At 56.7% G+C, this 25,277-nt stretch overlaps 1 protein-coding gene across 9 annotated transcripts in view; it reads left to right on the forward strand.

The window, feature by feature from the left end:
- The window catches only part of RBFOX3 (RNA binding fox-1 homolog 3), a 136,888-nt gene that overhangs the window by 23,107 nt on the left and 88,504 nt on the right, over positions 1–25,277 (forward strand). For 7 of the 9 annotated variants that reach the window (XM_062624400.1, XM_062624391.1, XM_062624398.1 and 4 more), the window contains exon 1: positions 7,421–7,592. The exons of the other annotated variants lie outside the window; for them this stretch is intronic. The gene's annotated coding sequence lies outside the window, so the exon portion shown is untranslated. Of the gene's footprint in view, positions 1–7,420; positions 7,593–25,277 lie in introns of those variants that run through there. 9 annotated transcript variants of the gene reach the window in all.

A 25,277-nucleotide genomic window follows, 5' to 3' on the forward strand; every position in this document is an offset into this window, starting at 1 on the left:
CTGGTGCTGAAGTTGGGCCCAGCTGCTGGAGTTCCCCCTGCAGTCCCTTGGGATTGCCACCTTGGAAGCACCAGAGGCTCCAGGGTGGTTGGTTGGATGTGTGATCCCACTGCCCCCACTTTGCTTCTCTGCGTAAGTGAGCAGAGATTGGTCCTGCCCTGAGTGTGGAGCCAGGGTGCAGGCAGAGAGGGATGGAGGCAGGATGCAGGGATCCCTGCGGGGAGCTGGGGAGGGCAGGAGTCCCTGGCAGTGAGGGTGGGCAGGTTTCTGAAGCAGCGTTTCAGACATGGCTGTTCCCTTTTGTTTTTCTCCTGCTGAAACTGCTGCCTTGTGCAACCCTGCTTGAGCTCCTCAGATAAATTAGCATCCAGCGGGTTTTTTTTTCCCCTCTTTATTTTGTGCAGTTGCATAAGAGGGAAGAACAGAGGAGCCCAAGCAGCAGATTGCTTTGTAGAGAAGCATGAAACAGCCGCAGCCAGAGCTGCTGTCTCCGTTCTGCTGACAGATCTCCTGCATCCAGCGGGATGAAGCTTGTGTGATCTCAGATCACCTGGGCAAGTGTGGGCATGACAGACTGGGGGGCATGCGGGCAGCGGGGGCTCTTCCTGGCACAGCTGCTCCTCTCCTGCTCCCCCAGTCTGCAGGATGGCCAAGCCCAGCATAGCCCCCTCCCTCCCAGGGGAGAAAGCTGCTGCTGGTCTCTGCCTCTTTTCCACCCCTCCGAGGGGATTGAGAAGCCCCTTTGCAAAGAGGCCCAAGGATGCTTAGGATACAGCTGTGCTGGGGCTTCCCACCGGCTGCCATTCCCAGTGAGAGGAGGAGGAGGAAGGTATCGGTATCCACCGAGCTGCCTCTCTCCCCGACCTAACCCCATTGATTGGTGCCGATCCGAGTCTGATGAGATGCGAGAAGCAATCGATACACCTGCAGCTCTGTGCGTGGATGCAGGGAGGCCTGGCGTGAGGGGATGGTGTTTAACCCTTCCCGATCCCTTCAGGGGTTCGTTCTCAGGTCCTGCTGGCCAGGATCACTTGAAAGGAGGTTGGGACCCAGAGCCCTGGTCCATCCTGGCCCCCCATAAGCTCGGTCTGACGGAGCCCTGCTCAGGCTCAGCTGCATCAGGAGGGGGAGCAGTGGTAGGAGACCCTCCACTGGGCAGGAGATAAGGAACCAGGTCTGTGTCTGTGAGGAACTGAGAGGGAATTTCATGGTGGTGTGTGGAGTGAAGGCACAAAGTCCCCCCTGACCTTGTTACAGCAACAGAGATGGAGTCTCCTCTAGCAGGGAAAGGCTTTTCAGCTGCATTAACAGCCCGAGATCTGATGGGGAAGATGAGGAAAATCCATCTCCTCCACATCCCTCACCTGAGGCTCCATCAGACTTGCCACAATTAGGAAAATTCACTTCGAAGGCTTCATTTGTAACGCACCAACATGTGAGGGGATGTTGGGCCCAGAGGGAAGCAGGGGAGGAATTTCAACTGCCTCTCATCTTTCATCATTTGCCTTCTCCTGCTCCTATCTTGGCAGCCCCAGTATTTTGCTTTGTCTCCTTCAGGTGACTAATCATTAGACTAATTAGTTGCTAATCAATGTTTAATTAAACCTTAGTTGTTAATTACTGGTGGTGCTACTGTAGGTTGGATATGAAATGTTCCCAAAGCAGTTTTGGGGGCAGTCTGTGGGAATCTGGCCTCCCTCCCTCTCCTGTGGGATGTGCCAGGGCAGATCCCCTCCCTGGGTGGCTGCTTTCCCACCTCAGGAGCTGGGATGGGGCTGCAGGAATATCACAGCATCCTGCTGTTAAGAGCTGGACCATGGTGCCAGTGGCTCTGGAGCATCCCTGATGCTGTCCCATGGGGATGAAGGTGTCTGGGCAGCTCCAGGCAGTGGATGATGCCAGGGATGTCCCTCACAGTCCCCTGCAGGGATGGGAAGCAGCCAAAGCAAGATCCTGGTACTCATCCCCTGCATGGTGGGCCCCAGCTTTGGGAGCTCTGAGCACTGAGGATGCTGATAAGCATCCAGCCAAGTGCGGTGGTTTAGCAACTGTTCCTGTCTCCATCTGCTCCCCTAAACCTTTCGGAGAGCCGAGGGCAGGCAGCAGTGCCGGTCTCTGCAGATGGAGGCTCTGTTATGCGCCTTTCTCTGCGTGCAAGAGCCCGGAGGTTTCCCATGCACAATCCGTTGAGAGGATCCTGTTAAATATTCCATGAGCAGTGGATATGTAGGTCACCCAGGTGTGCTGCTGCCTCCAGGTACCCGCTCAGCCCATGGCCGGGAGCCGGCGTCTGCGCAGTAATTCTGTGGCTGCTTCTCCCTCCCCGTGTCCTCTGCTGGGCTGGGGACTTCGTGCAAACCCGCAGGGATCTGCAGGGCTGGGGGCACCACGTCTTGTCCAAGGGCCCTGAACCCCTTATGGCTCCATAGGGTGGGCACCCCTGGCTGGGGCAGGGACCCCCAGGACCCCCATGCAGAGGAGCTATGGCCTCATCTCAGTGGTGTGGGACCTTCCCCTCCTCTGGGGCTGCACTGACCCGGTGGGGAACAGGCACTCTGCAAGTGGTGTACATAAGCTGATGCCACCATTTACATTCTCCCTGCTCTTTCCATCCCTTGTTTCACTTCACTGTCATTTTATGGCTCATTTTAATTTCTTGAGAGAAGACCCACAGCATAATAAGGTCTAGAGCTGTGGAGGGTCCTGAGGCAGACACTGTGTCTCCACCCAGAGGAGACACTGGGAGCACCGCTAACGTGCCCGTGTCTGGATCAAGCGGTGGCATGATCCCATCCCCTGTGGGGGAGCAGGGGCTGTCTCTGCTGCACCAGAGGAGTTGGGTGGCTGCACAGGAGCTGATGTGCTGGGGCCTGTGGGAGAGCCAGCTCCGGGCCTCTCTGCTTGGCGTTTCCCTCATCCCTTCTCCCAACACAGGCACCTCCAGGGCCCTCCTGGCCAAGGCACTGGAGAGCCTCAGCCCTCCTCCGGGTCCTGTTCCTACCCAGGCTGTCCCTGGATGATGCCTCCAGACACTGGCTTGTGTCACTCACACTTTGACTTTGCCCGAGGCTATGGGTGCTCTTTGCTAGCCTGATGCCACTGCATATGATGAAGTATCTATTCGCCCTGTTAGGCAAAGATGCTGACAACAGACCAGGGTTTTGGTGATTCGGATGGTGACAATGCAAGGGGAGAGAGCTATGTTGAGAAATAATTGCTTTGTCTTTTGCAGAGGTATTAGTGCTTCCATGCTGGCAGTTACAGGAATTAGCTCAAGGTATTGGTGGCAGAAATACAGAAGAAAATTATTGCTACTTCTGCTCGCTTTCATGTGCATGAGAGAAAAAGACGTTATCAGGGCATGAAGAGGAGAAAGAAACAGGGCCAGAGGAGTTCTGGGGTCTTTGGCATCAGGCTGGTGCACCCTTGGGCTCTGCTCTGGAGGCTGGGGGGTTGCAGGTGTGGCAGAGCCCCTCAGGAGGCTTCTCTTCTCTGGCTTGTGGAGCTGCTGCTCCATCAGGAGCACCTGGGGATGCACCAGGCTCTAGTGATGCCCTGCTCTCCCGCTGTTTGTTTCTCTCTGACTCAGCAGCATGGTTCCTTGCAGTCAGTGTCCTGCCTGTCCCCCGGCAGCAGGGCTGGCCGCAGAGTGAAGTCGGATGTTGGGGAGAAACAGGTCTCTGCTGAAACGAGGCCATCCATGCTTTCAGATATTAAATCCCATGCAGAATATTAAGTACTTTCCTCTTCAGTGATCCCAGTAGATTTAATTAGCTCTTGTTCCCTGATAGAGTTGTCTCTGCGATCCCGAAGCGCTGCTTTTGGAGCAAGGGGGAACTCCTCTCCCATCTGAAGCGCTGCTGTCCTGCAGCATGTGCGCTGAGGGGTGCGTGCAGCCCCTCTGTTGTTGCTGCATTTCTGTTCCCACTGCTGCCTCCCTGCTCTGTACTGGGACTTCAGAGCAGGATCTTGGTTCCATCTGCAGCGATGAGAAGCAGGGTGAAGGGACCCTTCCTCCCTGATCTGGCTCCTGTGGCTTGGCTCTGGGATGCTGCCGGAGGCAGGTTTTATAGGTGTTGCTGGTACAGCTTTGCTCAGAAGGTGTGAGAGCTTCTCCGCCTGGAGGGTGATGGTCTGGGGAAGGGGAGGAATCTGCTCTGGGCAAGCTGGGAATATCAGCGGGATGCGGGTGACTTGTCCAGGCATTTTCTGTGGCCATTTGAGAGCTGGGTCCCAAGGGTGGATGGAAATCACACGGTGCTTGACTTTCAATAGAGATGTTTGATACTGGTGCTTTTTTGGTGCTTGGTTTGGTTTTTAACTTTCAGAAGCTCAGAGTAAAGGGTGGGGGGAAGAAAACCCCTTCCTGATGGAAGGGGCTCATAGGTTATAAATGCATCCCTGGCACGGTTCATTAGCTGCTGTGACACACCGAGAGCTATGAGCGGTCTGATACCAGCAAATCAGTTCAGGATTTCATTGGAGCAGAGCATGTGGGGAGCTCTGGTCATGCCAGACGTTACCAAAGGGTTCACCTCAGCCCAAAGAGCAGCTCTGCTCTGGTGCCTCCTCCTGCCTGTGCTGTGCAACCTGCAACATAAACAAACAAACAGGGACCTGATTTACTGATGATTAATTTGCATAATTAGTGCTGTGTCAAATCACTCCACCGAGGTGAAGGCACGCTTCGGGTAGGTGTTTGCATGGGCAGCTTTGGCTCACGCTCACCGTGTTTCATGTCTTGTGAGGACGTAGCATGAGCGTTGATGGGATTTCCTGGAGGCAAAATGGGAGGTGAGAGGCCGCCAGGCTTTGTGTGCCCTGTCCTGCTGCTGGAGCAAATGTCCCTCCCCAAAAACATGTGCCAGGAATGAGCTAAGACCCAGCTCTGCCCATGGCACAAAACAATGTTGGCTCCTCGGAGAGCGCTGTTGATGTGGTGGCTGAATCCCGGCTGTTTCATGTCCACCCGCTGCTCGCCACAGCTCTGCTCCAGAGCTGCTTTGGGAAGGTCCTGGACACTGAGGTGGCTGCAGGCTCTTTGCTGTGTCTCCCCTGGAACAGGGGAAGTGGCTGCAAACCCCCCATCAACAAAGACATAACACCACATGCGATGCTTGAGAGGAGGCCAGCTGTGGGCAGCCCGGTTGTGTGGCCGCTGCCCTCGCTCCTTGCCCCTAAAGGGGATCAGATTGTTCTCCGGATCCTGGCATTGTTTTGGTAATTGGCTGATGCGGTGCAGTGCTCCCGGATTTAATAAGTTTGTCAGTGTAATAGAGGCTCAGGGTTTTGCTGTTGATGCGCAGCGACAATTGCATTTTAGATTTGCTCATTATGTTGCATAACCTCGCTATGGAATCTATCGTAAATTCTATTTTAAAAAGCATTATCTTGGGCCACATTAGCATGGCTCTGCTGCTCCTCTCCCAGTGCTGGAGGGGGCTTTGCAGCCTGAGTGTGTTCAGGACCAGACGTGCATTTAGCTCCTCTCTGGGTACTGCATGTTCTGCTTCAGGTTTTTTGGGTCAGGGTGTCCAACCCATGCCAAAAACCTGGGTCCTGCCCTCTCATCCCACCGTCTATTGTGGCCAAAGCTGGCGCAGGTACCTGGTGTCCTAGTGGCTCTCTGGGGATGGCTCCAGCTGGCACCATGCCCCAGCATCGGTGGATGTGGGTGAACCACCGGGCAGGGCCAGGTTTGAGCTGGGCCCTTGAGCTTCCCAATACCCAACAGCATCTGGTGCCTTACAGAGGTGATTCCTGCAAATCTGGGTCTGGCTGCTTGGCCCTGTCCTTGCTGGGGCTCCACAGAGGGAATAACAGGGTCATTAGGGATGGAGAGGATCCCCAGGTTGAGGGTTTTGCTGTGTTCCACATTTAGAGCATCTGTGTGCAGGAAAAACCCAAGTTGGAGCCACAACAGGTCTTGTCATCTCTTTACTCCAGCAGTGGTTATGAAAAGAATAAAAACAAAAAGGCAGCAGTGATTTAAGAGCTCTGAGTGCCTCCAAAGGAAGGCCCTAAATGGCAAATAGGCTGTGAAATAAGCTAAGAAGAAAAGAAAAACAAGTATTTTTTTCCAGATTAGTACTTGTTCCCTCTGGTCACGTAACAGCTTCAGCAGAAGGCAGTGGTTTGTTGACTTGTGCTTTTTCTGAACTGCTTCTCTTCCCTCCACTGCTGCTCTCGCACATTCTCTGCCATTATCCCCTTCTGCTGCTGCTCCTCCTCCTCTCCCAGAGCCGGGTTCAGATGCTTGCCCTCTTGGAGTCCCATGGACAGGCTACCCCTGCGGGCTCCTCTCCCTGCCCTGGTGTAGGCGTGAGCTGCTCAGCTTAGGCCTTTCCTGTGGGGTTGCCAAGCAATCCCGAGCATCCCACTTCTCCCAGCTTGCAAGGCTGCACCTCCTGAGCAGGTCCCAGTTTGCCTTTCTAGGAATGGATGTCAACAGGGACCCTTTTCAAAGCCTTGAAATGCAGAGGCAGCTTTGCAGCACTGAGCTCTGTCCTGTTCCTGGTTCCTCATTCTCCAAATCTGCTGCCTAAAGCATCTCCAGGCTCAGTGAACCGTGAGGAAACAGCCCAGCGGGGCAGCGTGAGGAGCCAGCCCAGCGCTGTCTTTGTCTGCGGGTCTGAGCACAAGAGCTGCTGCGGCTCTGCCAGGGCAGCGGGGCTGGGAGGCTAAAAATACCCTCGTTTGTCATGCACAATGGATGGCGAGATGCAGTTTATGGGCCTCATTCACATTGTGGCTCTGTAGAACCCTGATGGTTTTCTCTAGTGTTCTCAAAGCCCCTGGGGGGAATGTGAAGGGTGTTTGGAGGGGACATGGGGAGCCTGTGTATGGGTTCTGCGGGATGCTGATAATGTCTCAGAGATGGACCATGGGCTGAGCTCATAGGGAATAAAAGGTGGCTTAAGCCGGCTGCAGGTATTTCAGGTATTTCTTAGGAAAAACGTGACGATGCAGGTCATGCACCGTCCCCAGCTGCCTTCCTGGGAGAGAGCCCGGACCGCTGGAGGCCTGCTCCCGCAGCATGCTCAGGGAAGCTTTGAGGCTGACCAGGCAGGGTGAGGGGCTGGGGGAGGCCCAGAGCTTTTGGGGACCCGGCGTGCACTGCATGCGCGCATCCCGCACGGCCTCGGTTTTCGCAGCGGTTGCAATGATGAATAGAAACCTCCCTCGCTGCGGGTATGGGGGGGGTGCCCGGGGGCTGCTCTTCCGTGAGCACGGCCCCGACGACCGAAGGATGGGGGCGGCCCCGGGCAGCTCCTGCCCCGGCCGCTGCGCGTTCGCTGGGGGGAAACCGGCGCTTTGTTGGGTCAGGTCCCGGCTCGGGGCTCCCCGCGGCAGGGGGAGGGGATCCCGAGGGGCGGGGCGGGGGCGGTCGCGCTGGTTCGGCGGCTCCGGGGGCGGCGGCGCAGCCGCGTGCGGGGCTGCCCGGTGCGGCGAGCCCAGCCCCGCGCATCCCGGTGCCGCCTCCTGCCGCCGGGCTGCCCCGGACGCCGCTGCTCGGGAGATGCCGCTCGGCGGGCGGGAACCCGCGGCTGCCCTGAGCCTCCTCCGCCGCCGCGGCGGGCGCCGCTGAGCGCGTGAGTTACCGGGGACGGGAGCGGTGGGGCCGGGCGGGAGGGATCCACCGGGAGCATCCCGGCGGACGCGGTGGGGTGGCGGGGGGGGGCTGTTCTGGGCGGCGGAACCCGTCCGGTCCGCTCCGGGATGGAGTTTCGGTGCGGCGGCTGCTCGGGACCCTGAGAGCGTGTCCGGTAACGGAGCCGGCTCGTTACAGCATCATCTCGAGCTGGAGCCGGCAGCGGTTCGCTCGCCCGCAAACGGATTCCAGCCCCCCTCCTCGTTCGGTTGCAGTGTCGGTTCTTAGCAGATGTCTTCATTAAGTGCTGCCGTTCACAGGAACGTTGCGTTAATTGAAATCACACCCTCCAGGTGAAGGTAAATTGTCAAAGTTGGGTGGGATGGAGTCTGGGTTAATGGGGTGAGGGAGGAGGGGAGGAAAAAGGAAAGGATGCTCCCACCCAGCCTCGGGAGCGAGCAGAGCCAGGCAGCTTTCCCTGGGTTTTTCCTTTTCTGAATTCATGCCTGTCTCCAGGAATTCCATCACAGGAGGAGCTCACTGCGAAGCGCTTGGTGCACGGGGAGGGAGGGATGGATGGATGGCAAAGGCCCTTTGGAGTCACCCTCTGTTTGTGTTGCGTGTGTTGCAAGGTGCCGTTATCCAATGCCCATGTGCTGTGCTCCCCTATTGCTGTGCGTGTCACCGTGCCCAAGTGCCACGCTGCCGAGGTGCTGGGCAGGACGGGCAGTGGGTGCAGGCAGCAGCCTGGCAGGAGCTGGGGGCATGGACCCATCCGTCTGGCTGGAGCAGCCTGGGGAGGATTCATGGCACCCGGGTGTGTGCAGGCGGAGATGGGGGAGAGCTGGGAAACCGGGATTTCTCAGCTTCTCACCAGTGACATTAACACCACCGACTATTTTCAGTTGCCTTTCATGGGGGTTTGGCACCTGCTGCCTCCACGGTGCTGGGGGGCTCTGTGCTGGGGTGGCTGCCAGTCGCTGTGTGCTTTGGCATCGGGGATCACCTTGCACTGTTTCCCCTGCTAATGCTTCCCGGTGTTTCCTGGGATGTCCAGGGCTCATGGTTGGTCTCTCAGCGTGCTGAGGATGTATCCTGCTGCCTTGGTATTGCTGCGTTCCAGTGGTACCCGCAGGCTGGAGGCCGTGCTGGGAGCTGTGCAAATAGAGATGAAGGTGCTCTGCTCCCCACAGAGCTTCCTGCTTTCAGGCTAAAATGGTTGAGGCGTGATGAAGCCTCACAAAGCACGAAATTAAGGCTATTTTTTTTTTCTGGATAATAGACAGAGAAAGCACCTGGAGTTGGTAATTTTTGTGGAGGGATGATTGAAGTGGGTTGGGGCTGCCCAGATCTGGCCAGTCGTTGGGAACGTGTTCTTGGCTCTGAGAGCTGTGGGGAGGCTCTGCTCGTTGTTTCACAGAACATACAGAAGGTTGGGTTGGTTTTTCCCCGCCATCCTTTGAAGTGATCCATGGGTTTGTTCGGCACCGTGGAAGCCTCAGCATGAGGGTACACAAATGCACTGCTGCAGTGTTGAGTGCACCTCTGTCAGGGTTAAGGTGGCTGCTTTTGGGATCCTCTCACAAGGATGTGAATTCTGTGTAGGGAGCTGAAGGGATGGTTTTGGAACACCAAAGATGGGAGGTGGGAGCCTGCAGGGCAGTTGGCTGGTGAGCACTGTGGCTGTGAGCACTCAAAGGAGCTCAGGGGGACTGGGATGGGACTGGGAAACCCCAGCCTTGTAGTTGTGGCTATTGCTCCTTCCTGGCAGCTTAGGCACTGCTTGGGGATGGATGTGGCAGAGCTGGAGGTGCTGAAGGAGCCATCATGGATAGACGTGTGCCCCCGGAGAGCCCTCGGTGTGGGGCAGCACGGTCAGGAGCCCCAGGCTGGCATCTCCTGGGGGCCTTCTGGTGCCCATCCTTTCCCTTCCCATCCTGCTGCTTCCTGCTGCTCCTGAATGGGAGGGACCTGGCCAGGCTAGGATGGTTTAGGATGCTCCATGGGATGCTGCCTTTGGAAAACCAGCTTTCCTGACCCACACACGGTCAGTCGTGCGTACCCCGTATGTTCCCCATTTCCACAGTCCCTTTGTTCCTATGTTCCCTGGCGAGAGCTGGGAATTTTCTCTCCTTCCCTTTCAAACTAAAGGGCCTCTTTCCCAGTTGCGTTCTGTTTCACCACCTCCCATCACTAGAACGTGTCGTCCTTAATCGTTGATGTCCCAGGCGGTGGATGCCGGGGCAGCCTGCTCTGCACTCGCTGCTGGTGGAGCGCGTCCCTTGTGCTGCTGTTGCTGATTTGCCTCCCGGTCCTGCACTGCAGGTTCCTCTTTCCCACCCTGGGTGCAGTAGTTTTTGTGGCCCATTTGCCTCGGTGCCTGAGGGATCCTGGATCACCCTGGTGTGGGAGGGGGGCTGGAGCATGAGCTGGCTGGGGTTGGGTTCTCATGGGGATGCAGGGGTCCCCACCAGAGCAGCTCATGCAGCACTGGCTGTGTTTACTCCCTCGGTGTATAAATACAGGTTTTTAAGTGTGTGCATTTACTAAATTAGTTTGTCGTCACAATTTTTCAAATGGATCAGCTGACGGCAGATAAATCCCTCTGAAGGTTATTGAGATAATAAAAGGCATGAGGGAAGTTCCATAATTTATTGGAGTTCTCTTTTAATTTACTGCCTTATGGGGTGAGAGCACACTGAATAATTAGTTCTTATGACTGATTTGCTCTTTTCAAACAAACCTGGAAGGGGAAGGGGAGCCGGTGGTGAGGCTTGAGGCTGAGCTTGGTGCAGAGGGGTTGATGGAGGTGGTGCAGTGGCTGAAGCCGTGTGGTGCCGGGAGCCTGCAGCTCCTCGGGCATCACCACGGAGCAGTGCAGAGGTGCCGGCTGGCAACATCTCTCCTTTCTGCACATGTGGAATAGGAAGTACCGAAGCCCCAGGTGCCTTCCTGAGGTGGTGGAGTGGGTCAGTGCCTCGGCTGGGTTTAAAGGTGACTGCAGAGCTGCTCCCTTTCAGACTGGTCTGAACGCCTGCTGCTCGTCGGTGGTGAATACAATGAAGTGGTAAGGTGATGTGTTTCCAGGGTGAGCTGACAGGGACAGGCCTGGTGCCGTGGTGACCCTCTGCCCTCCCAGCCCTGTCCGGCCCCAGGGGACTCACTGTGCCCAGGACCCTTGGGAGCACCCACTGGTGTCCCACCAGTGACCGGGGCAGTGGCCGGAGCTGCACGCTCTGGTGCTGCCTTCCACCGGCAGCAGCCTCCTGTTTCCTCTGTGCCCTTTGGCAGTGCAGGCAGGGGCTGCTGTCAGTGCCATTCCATGGCTTTCTCCTGGAATGCTTTGAGGTGTTTTGGGATGCGCGTTCTTGCAAATTGACGGGCTGAGACACCAGACGAGGAAGCAAAATTTTCTCCTCTGTTATTTCATTAGTTACTGAGATTAAAATTCTGTTTTGAAACTTCAATAAACCAGTCTGAAGGCAGCTCTCCCCTTTGCTCAGCTCACACTCAGATGCTCCAGGCATCATTGTGTCTTCCAGACTAGACAAGATTGAATTTCTAATGGATAGAAATGAGCACACAAGCTTGGAATCCCTTTTCATGTTTCATTATCCACTGCGTGCGTGCTCCCTACTCACTGCCTGGTACCGGTTGTCATGCCAATGGCTCCTGCCCACCCTGGGCCTTGATCCCAATCCCTCCTTGGCATCTCCTGACGTCCCCTCTCAGCCCCATGCTGCAGGATCTGTGCAATGTCAAACTCCCCTGTGTGCCATTCCCTGCGAGCCGTGCCAGGCTGCCTGTGTCTTGCTTTGGGGATGCTCTGTCCCAGTGGGAGGCAGGTGAAAATGGGATTTACATTTAGAAGAGGACATGATGCTTCCTTTGGGAAGTCGGATGGGTTCAGAGTGTCTCGAAACTGGGAATCAAGTGATGTCTAAAATGATCCCAAGGAATGGGTGCGTGGTGTGTGGGTGGGGCTGGTGCTTCTGGAAAACGGGATTGTTGAACCCTGGGAAGTCATTGCAACTGGAATTTATGGAAGTGGTAAAACAACTTTTGACAAGAGGCTCCCCTCCTCCGCAGCCGGGAGGGAATATTCCCCTCGTGTCGGATCGATAAACAATTAATGCAGAAGCTGGGAGCTGGAGGAAAAGGGAGAGTTTTCCAGCTTTCTGGACTCAATCAGGCCCTGGGGGAGACGCAGATGTGAGAATCTGAGACCTGCTGATAAAATCTTGCCCTTGATAACGGGCTCCTCAATTCCTGGACCACAGATGATACTTCCTTTGCTGAATGCATCCACTTTTAAATATAGAACTTGTTCCGAGATATTTATGCTTCCAACATGTTTAATGTAGCTTTACTTAATAATCTGCCTCAAAATGCTGGCTTTCCCCCACGTTTTAATTGAATTCTAATTTCCATTCGGAATCAGCTTAAATTAAATGAGTTTAGAAACATAGTAAATAATACATATAATTCACTTACTCCTACCATAAGCTGTGAAAGCAAAGGATCCAAATAACTATTTGACCCTGCATGTGGGACATCCTTCTTGATAGCACAAGATCTGGCATCCTTTTGCTAAATATGGTGTCTTTGGGATTTGGCCATAGGAAAGGAAATGGGAAGGAATAGGAATTAGGGAAGAAAAACAAATTGTAACTGGAAACTGGAGTCCAGACAGAGCTGCTCTCCCTGCTCCCCATCCCAGCCATCCCACCCATGTCCTGGTTCTCTGCAGCACCCCAGGGTGAGGGTCTGCCTGCCCCACAAGGACTGAGGATGAGGAAGGCAGCAGTGGCTCTGAGCCAGCAATGATCAGAATAAACCTGTTCCCTGTGGTGGATGCTCTTGGTTAGTGGCTCGATGTCGGGGTCCTGGGGTTGGGGTTTGGAGCCTGGCTGGGCTCCAGCAGCATTCAGTGCCTTTTTCTCTGGGGCTTAGGCTGTGTGATGGCAGGATGGAGACATCGGGTGGTGACGGCACCAGTGTCCCCTGTGTATGGGTTTGGGAGGCTCCAGGTCACTGGGAGCACTGAGAAGCCTTTGGGCTCTGGCAGATCCTCCATGAGCTGCCTTTGCTACTGCTGTGACTGAGGGAGCTGAGGGTTTTAATGCAGCTTCCCCAAACAGCATTTGGGTCCGTAACGCCCGATGGGCACAGCGCTGTGGATGCTGGGTGCAATGGAGTGTTGGCTGTTTGCAGGCTGGGAAGGTCTGTTAGCTCGGCAGGAGTTCCTGGGGTCTGTTTTGTAGGCAAAAGGGATTGGAGATCTCGCACAGCTTGTGGTTTGGTTTCTGGGCAGTGAAGGAATTTCTGCCATAATGCTCTAGCAGGTTTGAGCTGGGGCAAACCCTGCTCTTGGCTGTGCTCTGGGCCCTGAAGGTGCCCCGAGGCCGGGGTGTCACAGCCCTGGTGTTTGGGGATGGCGTGTGGTGCAGTTACGGGTATTCAGCATGCACAAGGGGTGGCTGGTGCTGGGAGCACCGCTCTGCGCCGAGGGGCTCTGCAGGCAGTCCAGGCGATGTGCACGTCAGTGCATCACTGCTGCAGCCACCCAGAGCTGTGCTGCAGCCGGGCTGGATGCACAGGGTGATCCCGCTGCGGAGGGAGGATGTACCAGCAGCATCCCTGGGGCTTTCCCCATGCCCCCTGTGCAAGAGCAGGGCTTGGGGTGCAGCCATAGGACCCCCAGAGCCGCAAACAGCAGGTGCTGCACGGGAGGGCTCTCGCAGGCAGATCCGGCTTTGCCTGGGAAGGTGCTTCATGGAATATGCAAATCCTGGTATGGAGAGAGGGGCCTGAATCATTATACGCATAGGCAAGGCTTTTTTAAATAAAGCTATCTCCAGTATATTGCAGAAGTAATTAGAGAATCCTGAGCTGGCTGCATCTCGATCTTTATAGCAACAGAGCTGATAAAGCATGATTCAGGGACCTCGTTATCTTTTTTTAAAGAAGTTTTTATTTAACTTCCGTGAAGTTGCCATGGTTACCCCTGTGCATGGCTTCCCTGCCTCTCCTGCCTCGAGTGCAGCTGCCAGCGCCGAGAATTAAAACATCTACATTTGGAGCAGGCCTGGCCTCCCCCCGCTGCAATCCTGGCTGTGCTCTCGCGGGGGGAGCCTGCGGATCTGGAGCCTCGTCCCTTGCTGGGCCTGGAAAAGGCATTCCCAGCTCCTGTGCTTGGGCTGTTTTGGCTTAGTAAAGCTCAGCCTTTTCTGTGCTGAGCAAACAACCCAGCGGGAAGGGTTTGAAGGGTAGGTTTGGGTCCCCGGCAGCTCAGGAGGGAGGCAGTTGTGCTACCTGACCCGAGCAATGATGCACATTGCACGGCCATTGCTCTGCGTACACTGTTGCATGCAAAACAGTGTTAATTGTCCCATCAAGATCTCTGACATCCAAACCTCAGGATAGAGGGAACCTTGCTGCTGGTGGGTTCCGGTGCTGCCTGCCTGGCCCCAGCAGCACAGGGAGGTGGCAGGAGGCACTGGGACCGGGACTGGCGCCTGGAGTGCTGGGTCACCCTGTTACCATGGGGTTGGTGGAGGCTGCGGGTTTAATGAGCCCCAAATGAGCCCTCTCCTGATCTTGCGCTGGGAAGCCATGGATGCAGGCGCAGGAGCCGAGGTGAGGTATGAGATCAACCTGTTTCCATGGCAATGGCCATGACATAAGACACGAAAAGGAGCTGTTTGGTGACAACACGTTCTTGAGCCAGGTGAACCCAAGAAGCTGGGGAGCTGAGGAGGCAGCAGCTGCCCGCAGCCAGCCCAGGGACTGGGATGCAGGAAGGTGCGGAGCTCCAGAAGGGGAAATCGGTGCGCGAGCAGTTGTTTGATGGGAAGGAGAAGCCGTGCTGCTGCCTCCTGCCAGCGCAGGGCTTTGATTTCTGCTGGCAGGGACGCTTGGGTCTCGCGGGTGCCTGGCACGGCCGCTCTGATCCGCTGCGCTGCTTCCCGTCCCCGCGGCGCCGGGCAGGTAATGAGGAGCCGTGCGCCGGGTGGCGGCAGCGGCCATCTGCCCCGGGCAGGGCTGAACTCCGTCCTCATTACGTCTGTCAAAGTTTTGTCAAGCTTCCCCCCCTGCTCCTCTCGCGTTCCGAAGCAGCGCAGGGTGGGAGGGTGTGTGGGAGGTGAAGCGGCACCAGAAATAGCTCATCGCGCTCGGGGGTGCTGCGGGAAGGCACCGCTCCGGCAGCCCCGCTGCTGCCCCGCCGCCGCTTTGCCGGCTTCAGAGTCCCCCGGATGAAGTGAGCAGCTTCTGTTTGTTTGTCTCCCCTGTTTGCCTCCTCCCTCCCTCGATTCCTCTTTTTCCCTGCTCCGTTTTCCTTCCCGATGAAAGATTTTTCTTGCAGTGTCAAGGCAATGTGACCTGGTTCCGTAATAAAGAGGAAGCTTATTAGAATTAAAGCCCAACAGTGTTAAAAAAGCAATCTTTGCAAGATTGAGGCCATGAGGGAACTGTAAATTCTCAGCAAAGACCTCATTTAAAGCCTGGGATGGAAACACATGCGCACGCACGCACCAGCATGCGAGTCTGGTGCTGAGGAGAATTTGGGAGAGGATGAGGAAGAGGAGCAGAGCCTGGAACCTCTCGGATTTGCCCAGGATCCTCCCGTTGGACGGGCATGTTCATGGCTGTGTTTGTCACATGGCCTGAGTGGCTCCATGGCTACCCCTTGGGTTTGGGTTTATTTTCCCTCTTCCCCTGGGATCAGCCTCCTGGCACGACCGCACACCACCATGGAGGTGGGAGCAATGGCAGCCAGTGCCGAGCCTGCAGCTGCTGCCGGGCTCCCTGGTGACTGTGGTTCTGTGCAAGCCCCAAGAGCTGCTCCTCACAGCAGTTCCCCTTGGGGTGCAATGGGTGCTGGGTGGGTGCTGGAGCCAAGATAGGGTGTCCCTCCCTGGGGGGAGCTGTGTGGCTCTGCAGACTCCCTGTCCCGGTGCTTGCGGCGGTGCTGTCTGCAGGGATGCTTCTGGTGCATCAGTCAGGGCTTGCAGTGCTCCGCAGGGCAGACTGGTGCATGTGGCATGGCTTTGGTTTCATCCTGCATGGAGCACAATTCCCTCCCGCCTGCCTCTTTGGGAGCATGGATGGGACTTCTCATCCATGTCTGGGGACCCCCCAAGCACATTGAAGGGCTGTGATGGGGAGCAGCCGAAGCGACTGGCTGCCTTCTCTTCCTTTCCCCCTCCTCCTCCTCCTCCTGCTGTTTGTTCTGGTGCTGCCGCTGCATCCCCTCGGCCGGCTGTGGGCAGCGAGTGAGGAGCAAAGCAGAGGAGCTGCAAGCACGGCCCCAGAGCTCCCGCTGGCCGCGGAGCAGCAGCCCCCACCTCTGCCCACCGTGGGCCGTTGTCATCATTTGCTGTTTTCTGCCTAATTACAAAGCCAGCTTTCCTGGCGGGGAGCTCCGGCGTGAAGTGCTGCGCACACCTGCGGTGCGGGAGATGAGGAGAGATGAGGACATCCAGCAGCAAAGGCAGGGCTGGTGAGCGGGTGCTCGGCAGCTCTCGGGCCCGAGGTCGAGTTGTCAGAGCCCAACGCTGCTGGGAATGCCGGGGCTCCTGTGCGGGGATGCCCCAGGTCAATGGGAGCTTGTGGTAAGGAGGATGCTTAAAGCTGGAGCCAAGTGGCCTGAGCCTGGAGGCTTTTCAGAGGCAGGGAAGGAGCTGCCACCTCCCAGGGGTCTGCGTCCTGGTGCCCGTGGCTGAGGGTCCCCCATGGCCTTGCCTGCTGAGTCACCGGTGAGCGCCTCTGCTCCCAGTGGGCAGTGTACTGGGGGATCCTGCTGAGGGATAGGATCTGAGGGAGTTTTCCCCTGGGTCTCACATGAGCGCGGGGAGTTGTGCTGTGTTCCCATGAGATGTGGTGCTCGGTTCAGCTGTAGCCTCTTGTTGTCACTTCTGCTCCTGGTTATTTATAGCCAGGCAGCGCTGGAGTTGTGCTTATCCTGAGTCATGACTTAGAATTTGGGGTGTACGGTGAGGTTTGTGCAGATGGGCTTTGGGGGCACCATGGTCCTCACCTATCCTCCGGATCTGCTGCAAAGACTCTGAGGAGCAGCACTGGGGTTATAGAAGGCTTTTTTCCTGAAGAGGTCTGAGCAGATCCCTGCCCTGCTGCCTTCCTAGCACACTGTTAATTTAATGTCTTGACTTGGAGCCGTTCACTCCAGGATAAATGGCTTTTCCATCCAGAACCCATGTGAGTTATTCTGATGTTTTGCTACTGAGTAGATGTGGGTAGGGGAGAGCCAGGTGTTGGATTGGGCAATAGGCAAGGGAAGCAATCTCTGGGAGGCCATCAATTTGGATTAAGCTTTGTGGACTGGAATGTAGGGTAATCACCATCCTTCATTTCAGAGAGGTAAGAAAAAAGTCAGCTTCTTTATGGATTGTTATAGCTGCAGTAGGAATTGCTTCCACCCTGGCCACGGGCACACATCCCACTGGGCAGAGGTGGTGGAGGAGGGTGTAAAACCAAAGGAGCAAGCGGCTGCAGCAGAGCATGCTGGGGAAGATGTGGTGGGATTCAATGGGGGAGCAAAATCGCTGCTCTCCAGGAAAGCTGGGTCTGGACCTGGTGGGGGTGGGATCCCATGTATCTGTCCCTCCTGGGGTGCCCTCTGTGGGTGTTGGAGTTGCTCTTTGACCAGAACTTAGTGTCCAGTGGACCTGCTTGAGTGGAAAGATTCTGTGATTCCATCTCCTGGTACAGCGTGGGGGGGTACGGGACAGGAACAGCCGCTGCCTTGATCTGTGCGCCCAGCATCCCCCCTTCCCAGCCCTGCAGCGCAGGAGCTGTGGAGCATCTCTTGGTCTGCTCCAGCAGCGCTCTCCAGGCATCCTCCACTTGTGTGCGCCTACGCTCAGGCAGCAAGAAAAGGCTCAGTCCCGTAAACAGGGGAGAGGGGGAGTGATGGAATGGAAATGGGAATGGGGCAGCGCTTGGAGGCGGGGAGTGCGGGTGCGAAGGGAGCCAGCCGAGTGGAGCTGGTGCACTGCTGCCTGCACACTGCCTGCATTGCTGCCTGCACGCTGTGGTGGGGAGATGCTCGCAGGGTGGAGAGCTCTGAGCTTTGCACAAGGCCTCTCTTCTTCCCTTTTGTTTGTACTTTTTTCCCTTTATATATTTGAGTGCTTCGTTTTCCAGGAGCTGTCATTTTACATAAACCTCTCAGCGAGGTACATCCATTCCCACTGCCAAAATCTCCATATCAAACACTTGTAACATGCCGCTGAACTGACAGCCCCGACTCTCCGCGCTCTGTGGCTTTACAAAGGGATGCTGCGTCGGTGAAGGATATAAATACACGCAGTGAAACGACACACAGCGCTCGCTCCCCGCTCGCTCCCCTGCTCTCTTGTTGCCCGGTTTAAATTCATCTGCAGCCTCGGCACCGGTGCCTGTGGCCTCCCGCTGCACCGCTGTGTGTGAGGGGATGCGGGGCAGGCAGCTGCAGTGCTGCGTGGGTGCTGCTGCATCACTGCGGGGAGGTGATGCAGCCACTGCGGGGTGAGCAGGCTGCACCCTGGGCGCTTCGGGAATCCTTCTCCAGCTTGGATGCAGCCCTGTCAGCACCTTCTTGTGGCTGCCCCATCCCTGGCAGTGCTCAAGGCCAGGTTGGACACAGGGGCTTGGAGCAAGCTGCTCCAGTGGAAGGGGTCCCTGCCCGTGGCAGGGGTTGGAACTGGATGAGCCTTAAGGTCCTTTCAACCCAAACCATTCCATGATTCAGTGGTTCTGCCTCGTGGCAGCTGTGGTTGGAGCTATGGGGTGGGTTTATGGACTTGGGCATACTCTGGGATGTGCCTCATCTGCCGCTGCCGTGCTGCGCTTGCTGCTTGTTGCCCTGAGCACCCCTTGTTTGGCAAGTGCAGCTCCAGTGCCGTCAGGGTCCCCATTCCACTGGGGCATGGAGAGGCCCACCTTTCTTTTCCTCAAATCCCATTTTAATAGGAATATGTGGACAGAGAGAGTTAAGCCATCCAATTGCTTTCTTTCCAAAGAAAATTCTTTTCTTCTGGATGAAATTCAAATCCAACCCAAATCTCTGTTTCTTTGCAAAGGATAAGGAAGGAAATGCAAAATACGCTCCCCACCCTCCAAGTCTATCAGTCTTGCAGCTGATGAACAGAACCATTCCTGCTCATCCTGGGATTCCCTCCCTCCTCTTTGGAAAGAATTTGCGGTGGTTGCTGATGGTGTCGTAGCCACGGGGTGCTGGGGTGGCCACAAGCACCCCTTGGTTCTTCCCCAGGGCGAGACGTGGCTATCCAGGGGGGCGGTGGGATGCTGGAGCAGGGGAATGGGTTCTGCTTGAGGGCCGAGAGCTCCTGTGGTCCTTCTCCCCTTCCCTGAGCAGGGGCTCCATGGGCCCTGCTGCTATGTTACGTGGCTGTTCCGTTGGTCCTTCCCTCTGGCACGGGATGTTAGCGGTGACCCAGCACTGGCAATGCCACGCTTGGAGGTTTCTGCTGCTCCTACAGACAGGAGCCTCAGCTGGGAAACATGAGAGTTATTTTCTTTAATGTAAAGCCATTAAAATGGTTTTTAATTGAGTTCATTTCTGCAAGTTCAATGATAAATTTTTAAGTGCCTCAGCTTGGAGAGGCAGGTCCGTGCCTGGCTCCTCCCTTCTCATGCAAGAGAAGCTCCAGGACCTGGCATGTTTCTGGGCTGTTGCTGCTTCCATTCACAGAGATCCTTCGAGACCTCTGCCCCAGCTGAGGGGAAGCTTGGCCCGTGTGTGTGGGGTGTGACCCCAGAGCTCCCGTCCCCCCCAGCCCTGCTGCCCGGGTGGGCACTGCTGGGGGACATGGAGGTGCTCTGGGTCAGGTCTCTGGGGACCTGAGCTTGGCTGGGGGACCATGGCGGGTGAGGCAGCGCGGCGCAAGCTGTGGCACCATCTGTGCCCTCGCTGGCAGAGCTGCACAGACCTCGCGGCCGCAGGCGGCTTTCTGGAGGAGAGGAGTGCTCCTGGCTGGTGATGATGCTCCTGCGAGCCTGGGCAGCACCCATGGGCTGCGGCTGGCATGTGCCACGGTTGTACCGACCCCGGGGGGTGTTGCACCCACTGGGTACCCGCTGCCAGCTCAGGGCAGTCCTGAGGATTCCCTTTTCCCATGTTGGAGGGAACAATCCGGGCTTGGCTGCTGGCTTTAGAGCGTGGCTCAGCACAGAGCCTTATGTTTGCTTCAGAGGAGAGGTGATCGTTCATCCTGGTGCTGGAGGCTGGGATGGCACATGGTTGAGCTCTCCCCACACTGATGGATGGATGCTTGGGAAGGGCCAAGCTGTAGAACCCCTCGAGAAGGGGCTCTCCTGGAAGGAGTGGGTCCGGCTCTGTGCTTGCTGAGAGCGGCTGCTCGGTGCTGCTCCATGGGGAGAGCACTGGCTCGGTGCTGCTCCGTGGGGAAATTCTATGTTTCTGGTTTCCCTGGCAGGCTGACAAGTGCGCACCAAGGAGGCAGCGTGCCTGTGGCAGGAGCAAACGGTACTTAAACACTGCATGGTTTGAGATGGGACCCTTTGGTCCATGGCTACACTGTGGGGCAGGGTCCCCTCAGCTGACAGGGCCCTGGGGAGCTGTAGATCAGGGAGGATTTGGCTCAGAGATGAGCACCCGGCCCCAGAGCTGTTCCTGGCCATTGCTGCCCTTCCCTCAGCCCCCAGCTCCCCTCTCCTTGTCCCTGTGCTGCTGGGATGTGCCATGGGCACACCGGGTTTACCCGTCTGCTGCAGGAGGGGAAGCTGGAGCAGGGGAAGCAGTGATGGGTTCAGCCGGAGCATCACCCTTGGCTCCGTCCCTCGCAGTGCGGGCAGGCAGTGCCTCTCCCAGTGTTCCCAGTACCTGCTCTTGGTCCGGTGCCCGTTGTCCCGCTGGCAGCAGCAGCTGCCGTGGCTGAGCCCGGCCAGGAGCAGCCCCCGGTGCCAGCTGCCTCCGGGCCACCTTCCCTGCTCCTGTCTTTGTTCAGAGGCTCTTCCCTGCCTCCCTGCCTGCCTGTGCTCCTGCAGGAGCACTGGTATTGGAGGGAGGGTGCAGGCTGTGGGAGGTGGAGGGAAGATGGTCTCTGCAGGCAAAGTTCATGGACGTCCATCACTGGAGATGGGAAGTTTTTGTAGGTGCTGATGAACTGCCTCCCTCTGATGTGACATGGCAGGATAAAATATGAGTGACCGCATTCTTTGACTTAAAACTTAATTAAAACTATACATCAAAAACGTGAGACCCCAGGCTTAATAAAATCTGATAAAATTATACTAATACACTTCAATTTCAATTCAAGGCTCCCTGATGGAAGAGCGTGAGAGGCTGAACCCATAACTGGATTAGAAACACCTCCTATGCAATATTTATGGTGCTGTCCTACTTGAGATGCATGGCCTCCGAGGAAGACTCTGGCATTGTGATGAAGAGGAGGTGTCAGCGCAGCTTACATGTAAATAGAGGGCAGGATCATACAGGCTCTCCTGGCAGAGGGAAATGCCTCCGGAGCCCGGCCATGCCTGCCCCATGCGGTGCTGCCGCAGTCCCTGTCTGTGGTGCTGGTGGCCCATCACCTGCTGGTCAGGGCGAAGGGAGAGCTGCTGAGCTCTGGGGGTGCGCTCTGCCCGTGGGCTCCTGGCAGCTGCTGGTGCTTTGCTTTCACAGGTGATTTATTGAGTGAGATGCTGTTGGATTAGAGGCTTAGAGCCAGAGCCCTGCCATTAGGAGCTGAGTGGAGAAAATGAGCCTGTTAAATTGCTGTGCTAGCGTGGCCGTTGCGGCGGGGAATGTGGCAGTTGAGCTGCTGGGGGTGGTTTCATGGTGGAGATGCCTCTGCTGCAGGTAGAAATCAGCAGCAGCACCCTGTGTCCTGCACAGTTACCTCGGGCAGGTTCCCTCCGTCACAGCCTGGAGCATCCCCACTGCTGGAAGTGCTCGCTCAGCCTTTTCCAACTGGCCTCATGTCCCCAGATCTCACTTTTGGGCAGAAACGACCTGGGTTTGTGTCTGTGGAGGGGTTTGTGCTCGGTGGGATTGGGGTTTCCCGGTGCGCTCAGTGGCTGCAATGCCACCTCTCCCTGGTGACACGGGAAGCGGCTCTGGTAGACTGCTAACGTGGGACATAAATCGTGGTGGAGACAGGGGAGGTCAGAGCAGGGAGGCAGGACCAGTAAAGCACTGCGGTCATGAGGCTTTGGCCTTGAGGAGAACCCGGGCTGTAATTACAGAGCAAAGGGAAGCACGCAGCAATGTGGCTGCGGGAGCTCAGCCCTGGCCCTGCCCCGCTGCCCATGGACACCTTGCATGGGCTGACACCGCCTCTGTGTCCTCGCTGCCAGCCCTGGCCTGCTGCAGTGGGTTCTGGGGAGCAATGGCTTTGCTCACAGCCTGGAGCAATGTGATCCCGGGGTCTGCTGCCTCTGTTCCTCGGGTTGCACCTAAAGCCATCGGGACGCCGCGTTCTGCCCTGGCTGAGGGTGATGTGCAGCCTGCCCTCGACTGGGGTGCTGAGCACGGAGAGGGGAGCAGAGCCGTCTGTTGGGGTACAACCGCAGGGCTCCATGTCCATCTCCTGTGGCCTCTGGTGCTGTTTGCTCCACTCCTCTCCCTTCCAGGTGACCGGTGCATGCCTCTGGGGAGTGCTGGCGCGTGTTGGTGTTTCTCCAAGGTGGTGGCAGCCCGTGGTCCTCCCACAGCAAGTGGTCAGGCTTGACCCCGGGTGCTGTAGAGGGGGCAAAGTGGCTGCTGTGTGTTGGGGAGACCCTTCCTGGGCAGGAAGGGACATGGGGGCAGCAGCTCCGCCCCTCACAGGGTCCCTGTCCCCTTGCCCCCTGCCCAGGTCCCCTGGTGCTGGCAGTGAGGGCAGAGCTAAAGGAGAAGAGGGATGGTTCGGAGCTGGTGCCTGTCGCTGCCCACCCGCTGTCCTCCTCCCCAGCCTCACCCCCGGCTGCTCCTCGCGCCGTCCTGCTCCAGTGCTGCCTGCACCACGGAGCTGTATTTGCAGAGACTGTGGGGGATGGCGTGTGTGTAAAATTAGCACTGCTTTGTTAGTCCTTTTCAGGCTAATTCGGAGTGAAATGCTTTAGCAGCGGTGGGCTGATTCTATCAGCAGAACAAGAACTAATTAAATTCACTCTGACCATCAAGCAGTAAATTATTTATACCCAGACAGATGCGATCTAATCGGTAGCATCCAGCCCCACTGAACTTGCATCCTCCTTGCTTGGGGGCGAGGAGCAGGTCCAGCAGGCAGAGGGGCAGCAGGAGGGCTGTGGGGGCAGAGCAAGTTTTGGGCAGGGGATGCAAAGTTGTTTTCCTTACCGGAACCAGTGTTGTGGTGGGACCCATGGCCCTGCCAGGGGCTACAGGGGTGGCAATGAATCCCCCCGACATCTGCCTGTGTGAGCTTCATCACTCCCCTTCCTACATCTTCTCCAGGCCTGGCAGTGCAGTGCAGGCAGAGCAGTGCAGGCAGGACAGGCAGCTCAGCTCAGGGCAAATCCGAACTGTTACCATCTCCTCAAGGATGTAATTTTTTGGCTATCTGAGCCTGGTGTCTGATTAGATCATTCTTACATCTCAGTGGCAACCTGACCTTCGACTGCTTAAAGGCTGCAGTTCACTCTAATTAGTATTGAGCTGAGACCCCTCTTCTCTTGAGTTGAGAGAGTGAAAAACAATTTGCTGGTCCTTCGGGAGAGGTGTAAAGGATTCCAGCAACCTGGGACACTGCTCTTGTTGGGGTTGGTTAAAATCATGTGTTAAAAGGGATCTGGCCAGCAGTTATATTGTAGGGACACAAGGAAGTGGTTGCAGAGCAGCTGCAACAGCACGTTACAGGGTCCTTGCCTTGCGGGGAAGGAGATCTCCATCCCGTCCTTGGGAGAACAGTGTTGGGAGCACTGGTTTCATTGGTGAGAGCTCGGCTCCATCAGGGCACAGCAGCCAGGAACATGCCTGGGGCAGCATTAGGCCAGGCAGAGCGCACAGGGATGGGTTTGGGTGTTTAATGTCTGGCAGGCGAGAGGCCACAGCAGTGTCTGCACCGCTGCAGGGATGGGGACGGCTCCTCTGGAAGGGATCTGGGGCTTTCGCATTTATTAAGGTGTTTAAGGATAAACTGGCTGTGAACCAGCCTGTATGGGCCGAGCGTCTGTGGTGTGCAGGGCTGGAGCAGAGCTTCCATCAGGGCTGCCCAGCATTTCCTCCAGATAAGAGGGACCGCGGGCAGGCTCCGGCACTTGGCCTTGGCTGCTTGCAGCGCTCGGTTGCTTTCCACTGATTCCTTCCACATTAGATTTATTTTGCTGTATTACTCGAGGTAAAGGCACATCCATGGGTGTGGGCAGCACCGTGCTCTGCTCCGCTGCGTTTTGGGATGCTTGAGCCCGAATGGTGTTTGCATTTGCACCGGCGATTAATCTCTGTAACAGGGGAGGGAACTCTTGTTATGAATCAGGCTCACAACTCTCAGCACACATATTTCCAAAGCCCTGTTGAACTATTAATCCTCCCGGTTCCCTGGGGTAGGGAGGATGGAGGGGGAAATGTCACCTTGTGGCAGGAGAGCTGTGATAGGCAGCCAAGGCAGCCAGCTCCGTCTTGGAGATGGCTCCTCGTCTCCAGATCACTCCGCTGGACCATGTGGCCTCACAATTGATTTAAAAAGGGAAAAAAAAAGAAAAAGGAAAAAGAAGGCAACTGCTTAGCTCTGGGTTTGCTGCTGCTGAGAGGACAGATTTGCCTGCTGGCAGCTATCTGCCATTAAATGGATGAGCTATTCAAGTGTGGGTTATGGATTTAGGATCAGCCTGACTGTGCTGGAGAAGACACACGATGCTGAGCCCAGATGGATGTGTGGTCCGGGACGAGCTGACATGCTCTTTCCAGTAGTGGCAGGAGGTGGGATGGAGGAGCCTTCTCCAGGAGCAGATAACCTTGCAAAGGGCGAGAAGCTCCTCCAAGTTCCTCCAAACTGCTCCGTCCAAGTGCAGGCGGCTTGGCCAGGTTCCCTCCTGGCTGTGAGGGAGGGAGGTTCATGGGGCGGACACAAGCAGAAAGGCTGGAAGTGGAGCAGGAGGAGCAAGCCTGGGGCTTGGCTCATGGCTGAGCTGGATAACGGGAGGCTGGTTAAACAGGCTCTGCTGAGAGGAAGGAATTGGGAATTTCCCTCTGGGTTTGGTGATACTGACAGGAAGAGACCATGGAGGAGAGGGGCTTGGCTGTATTGGGCAATGGGCCTGGGACCTCATCCCTGTGTCAAGCCGTGCGGCACTGCCTGCAAACCTGCCATGGAGCCGAGCTCCTGGTGAGCCCTTGGCTTCCTTGGTGCCCCTTCCCCATAGCCATTGCAGGAGCAGCTTATCAGGGCCCAGCCAGTGCCACCAGCATCCTTCCCACACTGGGCAGCACTGGGAGATGAACTGTGCCTGGCTTGAGCGTTTCAGAGCCTGGGAGCAGCTTCCAGGCTGCAAATGTCCCTTTCCAGCCCCAAGGCTGCCACAGAGAGCCTCCCTGCTCCTGTGGGCACCAGCACACACAGCCCCGGCACCCACAGGGACAGTGTGGCAGCAAGGGAGTGAGCGGGACCCGCCAGCAGCCAGCAAGGTGTTCTGGGTTTGGCTCACTTGTGCACTGAGCAGCCAGGAAATGAAGCAGTTGGAAGGCATCTCCCTGGCGTTG

The sequence above is a fragment of the Pezoporus occidentalis genome, unplaced genomic scaffold (genome assembly GCF_034315485.1).
Source record: "Pezoporus occidentalis ecotype Australia unplaced genomic scaffold, CSIRO_AGI_Poc_V1 ctg266, whole genome shotgun sequence".
NCBI lineage: Eukaryota > Metazoa > Chordata > Aves > Psittaciformes > Psittacidae > Pezoporus > Pezoporus occidentalis.